The 12,816-nt window shown below is 44.2% G+C and overlaps 1 protein-coding gene across 3 annotated transcripts in view; it reads left to right on the forward strand.

Moving 5' to 3' along the window:
- The window catches only part of SEMA5A (semaphorin 5A), a 397,867-nt gene that overhangs the window by 287,266 nt on the left and 97,785 nt on the right, over positions 1-12,816 (forward strand). The gene's annotated exons all lie outside the window — the stretch shown is intronic.

A 12,816-nucleotide genomic window follows, 5' to 3' on the forward strand; every position in this document is an offset into this window, starting at 1 on the left:
TTCCTTTAACATCTTTATTATATACGAGAGGCCCGGTGCACAAAAATTTGTGCACTCAGAGGGGTCCCTCAACCTGGCCTGTGCCCTCTCGTAGTCTGGGACCCCTCGGGGGATGTCCACCTGCTGGCTTAGGCCCACTCCCTGGGGGATTGGACCTAAGCTGGCAGTCAGACATCCCTCTGGCAGCCTGGGAGCCCTAAGGGGATGTCCACTTGCCAGTGGGGAGCAAGCCTAAGCTGCAGTCGGACATCCTTAGCGCTGCTGAGGAGGTGGGAGAGGCTCCTGCCACCACCACTGTACTGGCAGCTGTCAGCCTGGCTTGTGGCTGAGCAGAGCTCCCCCTGTGGGAGCACACTGACCATCAGGGGGCAGCTCCTGCATTGAGCGTCTGCCCCCTGGTGGTCAGTGTGTCATAGTGACCAGTCATTCCCAGTGGTTCTGCTGTTAGGGTCAATTTTCATATCACCCTTTTATTATATAGGATCTGAAACAGAAAATTACTAGCATTTCATGAAACGTTCAGACAATGTGTAAAAGACTGTGTATAGTTACTGGTAGCTCCAGATAGCTTGACCAGTTTAAAAAGAAAGGTATCAAATCAGGGTAGACATCTTTGGAGTTACTTATATCAGTGGCTCAAAAGTTAATAAGGACCCCAATGCTGTCACTGGTCTCTCTGCATCCACAGCCTGTCCAGTCAGGTCGGTCCTCGGGCTAACTCACTGCTGAAACTTCTGGTCCTGCATTCGGATATGACAGTGGGAGAAGAGCCACATAAGACTTCCCTTCAATCTTGGGCTAGAACTTGGTTACCCACTCACTATTGAGATTGGCTCTGTACCATGTCCTGAGATGAGGCAGTCAAAACTCATCCCCTCGTCTATGTGTATGTTCATGTGTGACTGTGAACGCACACACAAATGCAATGCTGTGGATAGACATGTGTACCATATGTAGTTCATTCCCTCGTGTTTCTGAGAGTTTGTGCTAAGATGAAATCTTCAAATTGCCATGATCATATTTACTATGTTGAGCCTTCAAGTTCTATAAAGATAGAACACACAAATTAAATACAGCAGAGCTTCTCAACCTCAGCACTATCAAAGCTTTGTGCCATATAACCTTTTGGGTGGGGTTGGAGTTGTCCTGAATATTATAGGATGGTTAGCAGCATCCCTGACCTATACTCACTAGATGACATGCTTCCACCTCCAGTTGTGACAACAGAAATTGCGATTGAGAACCACCTATTTAGACCTATTTTTTATGAATGTTTATGTGTATGTGTATATATAAGCACAACACAGGTATTTGGTCAAATAATATAGTCAAAACAACCACCACAGTTTGCTTTTTGAAGAATCCCTTGTAGAAAAGGAAATGTTCTCATCACGTTTCTCCAGGAAGTTGAATGAATATGTGCTTCCAAAGGGAGGTATGGGCTGATATTCCCAGACGAAGAGTGACTGGATTCTCTCCATTAACATTATTTCTTTTGAGCTGGTTGCATCTGAACCCATCCATTCTCTACGGAAGGTCTCCTTTCATCCCTGAAGCTTTCGTCTGTGTAGCTCAAAGTTCTGCCCATTTGTTGATTTTTACTAGTCAGGCTGTTTCCAGTTAAAAATCAAAACTCCCCAACCCAAAGGCATTGCAATTAGAGTTTGCCGAAAGCAAAGTAAAAAGTAATTAGGAGCACAGTCTCTTTCTTTTCCCTCAAGTGATACCCTTAAGAATATCCTAGAAAAATAATTCAGGTCAGAGCATGAGTTATAAACGCTGGCTGTTTCTTTACACATGACTCTGATACCCACAGGCTGATCAGATGGTGAGATTCTCCTAACCCTCTGGGTGGAATTCTTTCCATTTGAGAGTCAGATGGTAGAACAAGGGCCATGGAGAGCTAACACACTGTGCACCCCAGTCCAGCAGGTGTGCTGTCATCGTTCAGAGGAAGTTTTAGATTCTCAGCTCACAGTGGCTCTGATTTCCTCACAGAGCAGCACTCCTTGCTCCCTCCCCAGGCCACACCAGGGAGGCCCTGACTCCTGGAGCAGAGATGGAGCCAATTCTTGCCTGCTCACTGTTTGTTCCCTCTCCTGCTTTCTGCTGGGGCAATTCCTTCTTTGACTGAATCCTGCGATATTGGTTCTGCTCCTTGCTGGCCAGCCCCGTTTTTCTGCTCCTATTGACTCTCCATCCAGGACAGATTCTGGCCTCTGTCCCTCACTTCTCTCTGCTCCGTCCTCCACTGAGCCTGGGTGTGGAGTCATCTATTATCACTGGCCTAATTGAAACCCACACAACATACCCCGTCTGTTCTTTGACTATTTGTCCTGTCTCAGTTCTTTCTGCTGTGTGTGTTTTGGAGGAATTTTCTTTCAATAGATTGTTGCTCTATCTATTATCCCTTATTATTATTATTTTTTTTTGCCATGGCCTTAAATCTCTTCCTCTCTAATGGTGATCACTCTCTTTTTATAAAAATGCTCAGATTTCTTCTTTCTTAAATAAGACAAGAACAAATAAAGAAACTCAAACAAGCTAAAGCAAACAGCCTTAGTTCTGCCATTTCTAGGAAGTTCCTCATGTGGCCATCATCATATAAGAACAGCCCTATTGGATTAGGGGCCCACCTTCTCCAATATAACCTCGTATTAATGAATTATATCTGAAATCACCCCATTTACATATTTAATATACTGGGGGTTTGGACTTAAACATATTTTTTTGGGGGGGTATACAATTCAACCTATAACAGTATTGAAATCTTAAATGGCAGCCTCTTATTTTCTGATGATGATAGTGATCTTCCTTCCTGTGCTGTGGGTGAGTCCCCTGCCCATCCTCAGTCTCCTATCTCAGCTGTATCACCTTCACTCTGAGCAAACAATGGTGTTTCCTTATTTCCAGGGATGTCAAGACTGTGTGGTTGTCGGTCCCCTTAGTCCAAGGCAGAGCTGGTTTATTCTTCTCCTCTTCCGGCTTTCCAGAGCACCAGGATGCAATACATTTCCTTAAACTGCTGCTCTCCGCACTCTGCATCCCTCCTGGCCCCATGGCCTCTGGGGAATGGTTTCTGTCTCTGAGGCAGCATTCGGGAGTGGATCTCCTCCCTCCCATTCTATGTTTGAGTTACTCCCTCAAAAGGCTACAGTTCAGGCTTGGCTCAAACACAGTGACAAAAAAAAGTCTCTTCAGGACTTAGGGCATGTAGAGAGCACGGCAGGCCCATTGGCAACTTCAGACTCCCAGGACCCCAGAACTTCAGGGCCAACCTTCAGGCAAATGGTGGCATTGGTCTGTCCAGGGTGATGCCCTGCCAGGACACAGCAAACCCAGAGTAGAGACCTGCCAAGCCTCTAATCTTCGCACCACACCTCCTAGAAGCCAACATAAATACCTGGTACCATTCAAACAACCTTCCTTGAGCATGTTGAGTCCTTCAGATTTAATGCTCAGGTTCCAGGCACACATTTTTATTATACCACTACGGCTTTACACCACTGAGGTGTCCCATCCCACCTGCACCACTGTACCTGTGCCACATGACCCGGGTGGCAGGACATGCCATCAGCTGTCAGTAACAGCTGGCATAGAGAGGAAGGACAGGGCTGGCTATGGACACCTTCCTCAGGTTTACCTGCTTCTCTTTCCCAGCCTGTGTGATCTGCTCTGCCTGTGTTTTCAGCCCTGACTCCAGCCACATTCCCACGTACACCCTTGGTGCTCTAGAGAGGAAGTGTGCTGTTCCCTGGATACACCAGGCCTTCCTCACCGTGGTCCTGTGCACATGGCATTGATGCTGTACTCATGTCCCTTGATTTTGTCTACTCCCTCCTATCAGCTCTTCTTTACTTCAGCTTAAGTTTCAGTTTACCCCAGACTTAGTTGGGTCTTTCATCTGCTCTTGGTTGTACTTACCCCACTGTACTGGAGCTCTTGGTCACTTTCCTCATCAAAATCTACCAGAGCTCCATTTCCCTGCACGGAAAGCCACAGCCCTGCCCACTGGCCTCCCTTCGCCTCCATGTCCTCACTGCAGACTCCTTGCTCTCTCTGCTCCAGCCTCTTAAATATTGCAGTGCCACTGGCTCTTCCCACTTTCTCGGGACCAACAAACTTTTTCTAGAGAGGGCTAGAGAGGAAATGGCCTAGGCTTTTAATCCTCCACAGCTTTCCATTCGGGGATTATAGCAGGCCCATAGATAAGAAGCAGAAATATGAATGATGGTGTTAAATGAAGGGAACATGTTGTATTAGTTGTAAAACCCCCCAGCCCCCCAAAAAGATTTGTATGTTTTTAACTAAGTCAGTTCTAAAGATTTAAAAATCTTCCTTTTGCCATCTTATTTGTACTCCTATTTTTAGCTATTATTTATTCAGTCAGTTATCAAAAACAATGCCATCAATTGGATAATGTTTTGCAGGTTTGAAACGTTGAGTTTAAGTGTTTGGTAATGAATCTAACTTTTAAAATTAGATTTCCCCCTGTGCTAAAATCACTCTTAAAGTAAATTTATATGTTTAGAGAAGTACCTTAACAGCTTTAATGCATTAAATTACTAATTATTAATAACCATTAGTAAATGATTATTGTACTAGTAAGTCAGGATAATAAATGTTTAATGGCTGATGCTTAAAATAGAGAAGCTGTAAAACTTGCCTTTTAAGAAATTGGCAATCAAATTGGGGGAGGAAATAAACCCATGAAAAGGGAAAAAATGACACTTCTAAATTAATAGTGTGCAAATTGAGTTTGTGGGTTCTGAGGGAACTGTATGCTTGCCATAGAATTAAACCTCAGTGTGAACTTAGAAAAGCTAATTCATCAATTAGCTTTAATCACTCAGTGTGGACTTGTACGCAGACATAATCTCATCAACACTCGGCAGTCTGCTTGTTTTCTTCTCTCTTGGAAATGTTAGCCTTTCTTGGATTGTCCTGCTGAACCCCACGGCTTTCTCCATTCTCTGAGATTCTGGCCATGACCTCATGTGGAGGCAAAGACACTTGAAATACAAGGGTTCTCATGGTAATAGTGTCACTTTTTATGAGCTACTATGCTTTTAGTTAAGGAAACTCTTAATGTAACAATCTCAAATTCTGTTGGTTTGAAATACTTTAATCTTATCTACTCATTAAATAGTCTTTAAAAGATAATGATTAACCTACTAATGATTAAAGGTAATTCATTTGAAGAGAAAAAAATCCCCTCTGTGCTTAATGCCAGGAGAAATTGTTTCTGCTTATGAGGTCATGGGCTTTGTGGAGCAGGCGACAGACCCTGTCCTTCAGTGATCCAGGCATGGCCAGGTCGGGTGACCTTGTTGGGCTCTGTCCTGGGGTTGGTGGGAGCCCTTTAGGCAGAGGCTACGCAGTTCCTTTCCTGAATTGTCTGTGAGGCACTTTCTGGACAGATGACATTTGGTCTAGCAGTAAATTCATCAATGAAAGCAGAGTTCTCAGAACAAGCGAAAACACAGACAAGTGGGGCTTGGGACTCCACTGTGTTTGTGTAGGAAAGCTTAAGTACCGTATTTATCAAAGAAAAGCAGCTTGGGAAAACCAGAACTAAAATAAGGTTGCATAGTCAGCAGCCAAGTTTTGTATTTTACCAAACAAGCATCATCGTCATAAGTGGTGGGAGCTTTTTAGTCCTGCAGCTGCAAGGCTAAAGTCTGACACCTAACTCATGGAGGTTAAACTTGCTGAGTGATGAGTCTTAGACCTATAGCATGCTGAGCTACATCCTGTGACATGCAACCCAGCACGATGAGCTGTTTTTTTCTAACTTTCAGCCTTTGTCCAACCCCTCAGAGGGCATGGGCAGGTTGTCCATCTTGTTAGGGATGGATGCATTTGAAAATTGTGTTGTAAGCCAAATCTGATTTTCGTCATAGGGTCAGAAAAGATTTTAAATAAATTATCTTCCTGCATACCATCGGCCTGAGCGTGCACCTGTTGGTGTCTCTCTAACCTCCAATTATTACTCCAGGTTCGAGGGGAGTCACATGGCTGTTTATAATTTGCCAGGTGCCTGGGAGACTCCATATACATGCTGTCTAATCCTTCGCACAACCTTCCACAGGAGATGGCATCGTCCTTATTTTACAGTTGAGCAAGCTGTGGTTAGAGGGATTAGCCACCTGAAACAGGGCACACTCCTTGAATCCTTGCCCCTCTGTGTGCTCCTGGCCTCCCCTTTGTTTAGTCAGCATCATAGGAACTAATGCTTATTCGTTATTTAACTTCCTAACTAGCCTCTATCACTCTCTCCTTGTGCCTATGCTTTTATGCCCAAGCTGAGGTGGAAGAGGAAGATAGAAACTTTGGAAATAGTTGAAAGAATTTTCTTATACAAGCTTACACAAGGAGGTGGAATAAACTGGGATTATTCAACCCAAAACAGAAGAGCCTGTGGGCTAATTTAACATAGCCTTTATGGGCACAGATATAAGCGATGCGAAGGCATCGATTCGTGTGGTGCTCTCTGAAGGTAGTGTCCTGCTCTGTCTTGGTCATCCAGCACTGAATGCCTGCAACTTGGGAGCCTCACCATCCCCTCAGGTTTGTGACGCAGGCTCTATACTTGCCAGTAAGTCATTTGGAATTTCAGTTTGCACATTTCAAAAGAGAATGGATAAATGAGAACTTCCGTCCCCCACCAAGATATTATGAGGCCAAAGGCACTAACCATATATACTAAGTCTTATGCAGACTTGCATCCTACCCCCCAAAAATAAATCCACACAAAGAAGACATGCCCCATTACAGAGAATACGATATATTGTGTAGAAATTTACTAGTACTTCTGTAACCACTCAGGAAAATGGCTTCATTCTCACTGCAGCTTCCTTGTGACAGTCCTGGGTGGCTCCTGGCATCCTGGCATGAATATTAATGTTGCTCTTTCCTCTCAAAAGTATTACAATTTGGCCCATAAATCCTACTGCCATCCTTTTATAAGATAATTCAGTTCTATGTGTTTCAGTAAATTTGTCTCCAGAGTATTCCGTTAAACTTTATTTTTTGTCCGTCAGTGACCTCTCACAATTTTTCATCCACTGCCACATATTGGGCAGTTCATTTTGTGTGTTTTGTCTTCTGTCTTGGCATGGCCCAGATCCCCTAATAGACAAAGATCAAGCCCACATACAAGTTTACTTATTCTAACTGTATAATGGTACAGCCCAGTATCTTCTTTCAGATAAATCTTTTTTCCTCTTAGTCTTTTAAAAATACTTTTTAAAAATATATATTTTATTGATTTTTCACAGAGAGGAAGGGAGAGAGATAGAGAGTTAGAAACATCGATGAGAGAGAAACATCAATCAGCTGCCTCCTGCACATCTCCCACTGGGGATGTGCCCGCAACCAAGGTACATGCCCTTGACCGGAATCGAACCTGGGACCCTTCAGTCCGCAGGCTGACGCTCCATCCACTGAGCCAAACCGGCTTCAACTAAAAATACTTTATAGGCATTAAACATTTCTAAAATATTTGAATTCAAGTTAATTTAAATTTTTAATTTCCTAATGAAAAAAACGCCCTAAGATTTGAATTATGATTCTACAGGTTAAATTATTAGTTCTTTAAAGAAATGAACCCATGTATTAAAAATATAATCAGGAAAAAATGAACATGGTAATTAGAAACTTTGTATGTTTGCAAAATGTTCAGAAGTGGTTGTGAAATCACTTATAACTGATTGAGCCGGGAAAAGTGTGATATGGTAGAATCTTACAGGAGAATGGAAGGGCTACCGGGGCTTTGTGCTTGCACTGGGGTGAGAGAGCAGAATGGACAAGGGTATCTGTGTTCCTTTGAGCTAGAACATTTAGATAAAGAGCCAGTTAATGAAGCTCCTACAGACATAAGGAGAAGGAGAATTCTGGGGGAGAGTTTTGGGCTCCTAGGATGCGCGCTATGCTTATACAGAGGTGCAGTTCTCATTTAGGGAGACAGCAAGTCTGGGTGGTCCAGTCACTCCTACTCAAATCAGCAAATCCATGTAAATCACTCATTTCAACAGGGCTATTCCCCTTGAAAAGGGAAGGAATCAGATTTCCTGGAACCATGTTTCTAGTCCTCCTGCCAGGGGCCCAGAGAGAGAAGGATTTGGGATCCAAGGCTCACTTTGCTGTGTCAATGACCATTAAGGACATGCTTGGGGTGCCCCCTCCCCCCTTTACCTGCCCACCAGCATCACCACCACCACACACACAGGTTTTTGGATCATACAATTTTCTCTAAATCTCTTCTTTATCCCTCCTGTGGCAGTGGAAATTCAAGCTCCTCGCTATGTGTGGCTGGGCTGGCCCCCTAACTCCCATCCCATTGATTTCTTCTGTTCCGACACTGGCTTTGATCCATGCCTGGCTACCCTTTGGGTCTTCTCTCAGGTTGCTCTTTCTCCAGTTCTTTGGCATGGTGGCCCCTTCCCAATCTCATATCTGTCCTTTCCCCAATTCCCGCCTTTCTGATTCTCAAGTTCACCTTTCTCCCGTTGGCCCTAGTTATCCTCCTCCTCGTCATAATTTCTTGTTGGGCTGTGTCTTATTTGTCGGCTCACATTGTCCTTGAGGGCACTGGTCATGTCTGTCACTTTATCATAGAATACCCAGTGCCTAGGACAGTCCGCAGAGTGGGTGGTCAGTGAGCTCCTGGTGACATGGGAACATTCTGTTTGGCATCAAGTCTCTATCCATAGCACAGCCCCTTCACCTGTTTGGTTCCAGATCTGCTGAATGGAACACTGACCCTCATTTGGCATCTATATAAATAAAAGCCAAGTGACCAGAACGATCGGAATGACCAGTTGCTATGACGCGCACTGTGTTGGCCAACTGGCCCGATGCGGGCCCTGATGGGCCTCCCCACCCCGATTGGGGATGGGGCCAGCCGGCCAACTGCCCATGGCCCCTACCCCTGGCCGGCCTGGCCCGATCAGCGCCCCCAACCCTGATCAGGTGCAGGGCTACTGGCCAACCTCCCGCGTCCCCTCCCCCGCCCACCCCACCTATGCAGGAATTTGTGCACCAGGCCTCTAGTATAGTAAATACTGGTGATGTGTTTACCAATGTCTGTATATATATTATTTTATATATTTAAATAAATACATATTCTATATTTTGATGAATAGCAATCAAGTGCCAGGCACTTTGCATGTGTTACCTTTCATTCTCTCAGTGCTACTGCATGTTGGCCATTGTTTCCACCACCCTCAAAAGGAAGAAACTAGGAATTTATGCTGTTAAATAACTTGACTAAGTTCATACAACCAGTAGGTGGAAGTATTGAGCCATATATTCATACACTTCTATGCTTTATGTCTGTATGTTGTTCACAGACACACACACACACACACACACACACACACACACGTATGTTTGTCTCTATATCTATCCAGTACTAGAAATATTAGGGAAGGAACTTAAATACATTAATGGCTTTTAAACCACATTACCACATTGTACTTCATGTACTTGAATTTTAGTTTAATTATCCCCTCATCATTGATACCTAGATGAAATTAGGTTTACTTTGTTAGCCTCTGCAGTACATTTTCATGTAGCTGTGACAGGGACGCAAGGTGCACAATAGGACAGGGTCTGAACTTTAGACATATATAGATGGAATGATTTGATAGTAATTGACACCAAAACATTAGAGAACAGAAAGTCACTGGCTAACTGTGAGTCACGTGTAGAGATAGTTTCCATTAACTCTGTTTCTTTTGGTGACATAGCTTGCTATTTTAAAAACTCAGCATGTGTGGCTGTATTTATGTTCCTTAATTTCTGATCACCTTTAAGTTTTGTATATGCATGTTTATTATTATGGGAAGTTCTACTAAATAAAAATTGTTAAAAGGGGAATCGAGAGTAAACCATGAAATAATAATTATAGCCACCATTCATTAATTTTACTAGTCGTCTTTTTAATCCCTATAGAAAATTAGATCTTCTATGCCGTGGATCATTATACAGTGTGAAGGAGCATTCTGGATGTCAGTGGTCCAGCCCGGGGTTTCAGGCTGGGGTGGGTGGAGCCACAACCTGCACAGGCCGCATGCCAGGCATTGACCAACCTGCCTTTGGCAAGCACATCACAAGATGGCCTTTGTTTGCAAAAGAATTTACAATAGATTTTGATTCCAGTAAGATTTCTGTAGAGTTGGAAAACTGGAATTCCTTTTTGTCTTTAATATCCATTCTCTTCAATGTAGACAAATAGGTCTCTATCAAGAGTCTACCAGTGACCTGGTCAGACCTGCCATTGAACCATTGGACCTGGTGCACCCCCAGGCTGATGCTGTGGGCATTGGAATGGAAAGAATCCTATATAATAAGAGAGGAATATGCTAATTAGCCATTACACGAGACATAACGACCAAGTTCGTCACAACCAGATCACGGATCAGTGGGAGGGTGGGCCAGTGAGGTTCAAGCAGACTGCTGAGAGCTACAGGAGGGGGCAGGGCAGCAAGCTATGAGACAGGGAGGGGGAGGAGGAGGGGGGAGCTACAGGAGGGCGGGGAAGCAGGCAGAGAGCTACAGGAGGGCTGCAGCAACCTACTGGCGCACGGATTCGTGAGCAGGGCTACTAGTCCTATATAATAAAAGGGTAATATGTAAATTGACCCTAATGGTGGAACCACCAGTCGCTATGACACACACTGACCACCAGGGGAAGACGCTCAATGCAGGAGCTTCCCCTTGGTGTTCAGTGCGCTTCCAGAGGGGGAGCACTGCTCAGCCAGAAGCCGGCTCATGGCTGGTCAGCAGAGTGGCGGTGGCGGGAGCCTTTCCCGCCTCCACAGCAGCACTAAGGATGTCCGACTAAAGCAGTGGTTCTCAACCTTCTGGCCCTTTAAATACAGTTCCTCATGTTGTGACCCAACCATAAAATTATTTTCGTTGCTACTTTATAACTGTAATGTTGCTACTGTTATGAATCGTAATGTAAATATCTGATATGCAGGATGGTCTTAGGCGACCCCTGTGAAAGGGTCGTTCTACCGCCAAAGGGGTCATGACACATAGGTTGAGAACCGCTGGACTAAAGGCTTAGGCCTGCTCCCTGGAGCTGCCAGAGGGATGTCTGACTTCCATCTTAGGCCTAAGCTGTCAGTCAGACATCCCCTGAGGGTTCCCAGACTGCAAAAGGGCGCAGGCTGGGCTGAGGGACCCTCAGCCCCCAGGTGCATGAATTTTCATGCACTGGGCCTCTAGTATAGAATAAAAGGGTGCACTTGGATATTCAGCATCTGTTGGTTTTACGTGGTCAAAATCTTCTCAACAATGTTGATGCTTTGGTTTTTCCCACGTTCACTTATATTTTGGATCTTCTGTCAGTATTCATTTCTACTTGGTTACTCTTATGTAAGTAAAGGTGTGAAATCAAAGTTCTTGTATCATGAAACATGATTCATATGATAACATGATATATTTAGCATAATACTGTAACCATCACTCGACATGTTTTACAAACATGAGATTAAACAGCTTTGTGCATATATTTATAATAAGCTGGCATATACTCATGTTTGTTTTTATTTTGAATTAGCAGCACATCTCTTATTCCTTTGTAGTTCTAATAATAACAATAATGAATAAAGGACCCCTCTGATCTGTCATTCATGCAGTGACATTCCTTGTAGGTAATCGCTCAGTGCCTGATTTATGACTTGTTTAGTTCACTCAGGAGTGACAGATACTGGTTGGTGGTGAATTGCATTTTAACCAGAGACAGAGCTTGAATAATGCAAGAGAAACAATGTGCATCTTATTATCCTGCCTGATGAGACACAAACATCCCCTACCTCCAGATTTATATCTGTAACTGCAAGAGACACTTGGCTGCCTGTTGAACAATTATTCCTGCTTTTTTGCTGTCTTTGGAGAAGCAATAGGATGTGGTCTGAGTTTCAAAATATTCTGCTTTCCAAGACATGGAGCTGCCTGACTTTGCAGCAGGTCACTCAGTCAGCAGTCAGCGAGCTGCCAGCATCCAGAAGGAACACTGCAGGATGACAGGGTGTGTGTCCACATGTAGTTCAGCCCCTAAAATGACCTGTGCGGTGAACTAAGCATACACTGCACACCAAACACACTCTCTCCCCTGTTTTCTCAGCAGGGGATTGTGTTTGAGCATGTCTATGTAAAATGTGCTTTGTCACCTTGTAAAATTGGTTCAGGGTAGTTCGGAGAGAGATGAGGGATTCTCTGTGGAAAGAGGAAGCTGTGGGCCAGTCTGCTAAACATGACTGTATCCTCCTGACATGAGAATCCTGACTGGGATGGTATAGTGAAGTGGACATGGAGCATGACATGGACTCCCTGACAGTCACCCATGGGCACCCTGCGGCTACGGTAGGCGCCATGTGGAAAGCCATCTCTGGGGTTGGGGCGATCACTTCCCAATGAGATTCTTGTTTATAAGCCCTTGCTTGGATTGTTGGTGCCTTCTTCCCGCTTTTTCTTCTTTCTGTGTTGTTCCCCATGTTTCTTTTAGCTGCTGAGTCAGGTTTCATCTGGACATTTATCATCCCATCTAGTTGGTTGTGAAACCCTCTTCTTCTTAATCCTGTGTCAGCCTGCTCCGCACTTGGGTTTCTAAAGCATTGTTCAGCATTCCAAATCCTCTTCGTGAATATTGTTAACATAATGAATTGTTCTTGTGCAGCCCTTTATGTTTTTGAGTATAGGGTAAAGATAAGTGTATAGGCATGAGGTCAGACTCTCTGGATTCAGGACATCACCTCTGCCCTGCCCCCCATTGCTATTTGTATGAACTTGGACAGAATATTA

Source organism: Myotis daubentonii, chromosome 4 (genome assembly GCF_963259705.1).
Source record: "Myotis daubentonii chromosome 4, mMyoDau2.1, whole genome shotgun sequence".
NCBI classification, from domain to species: domain Eukaryota; kingdom Metazoa; phylum Chordata; class Mammalia; order Chiroptera; family Vespertilionidae; genus Myotis; species Myotis daubentonii.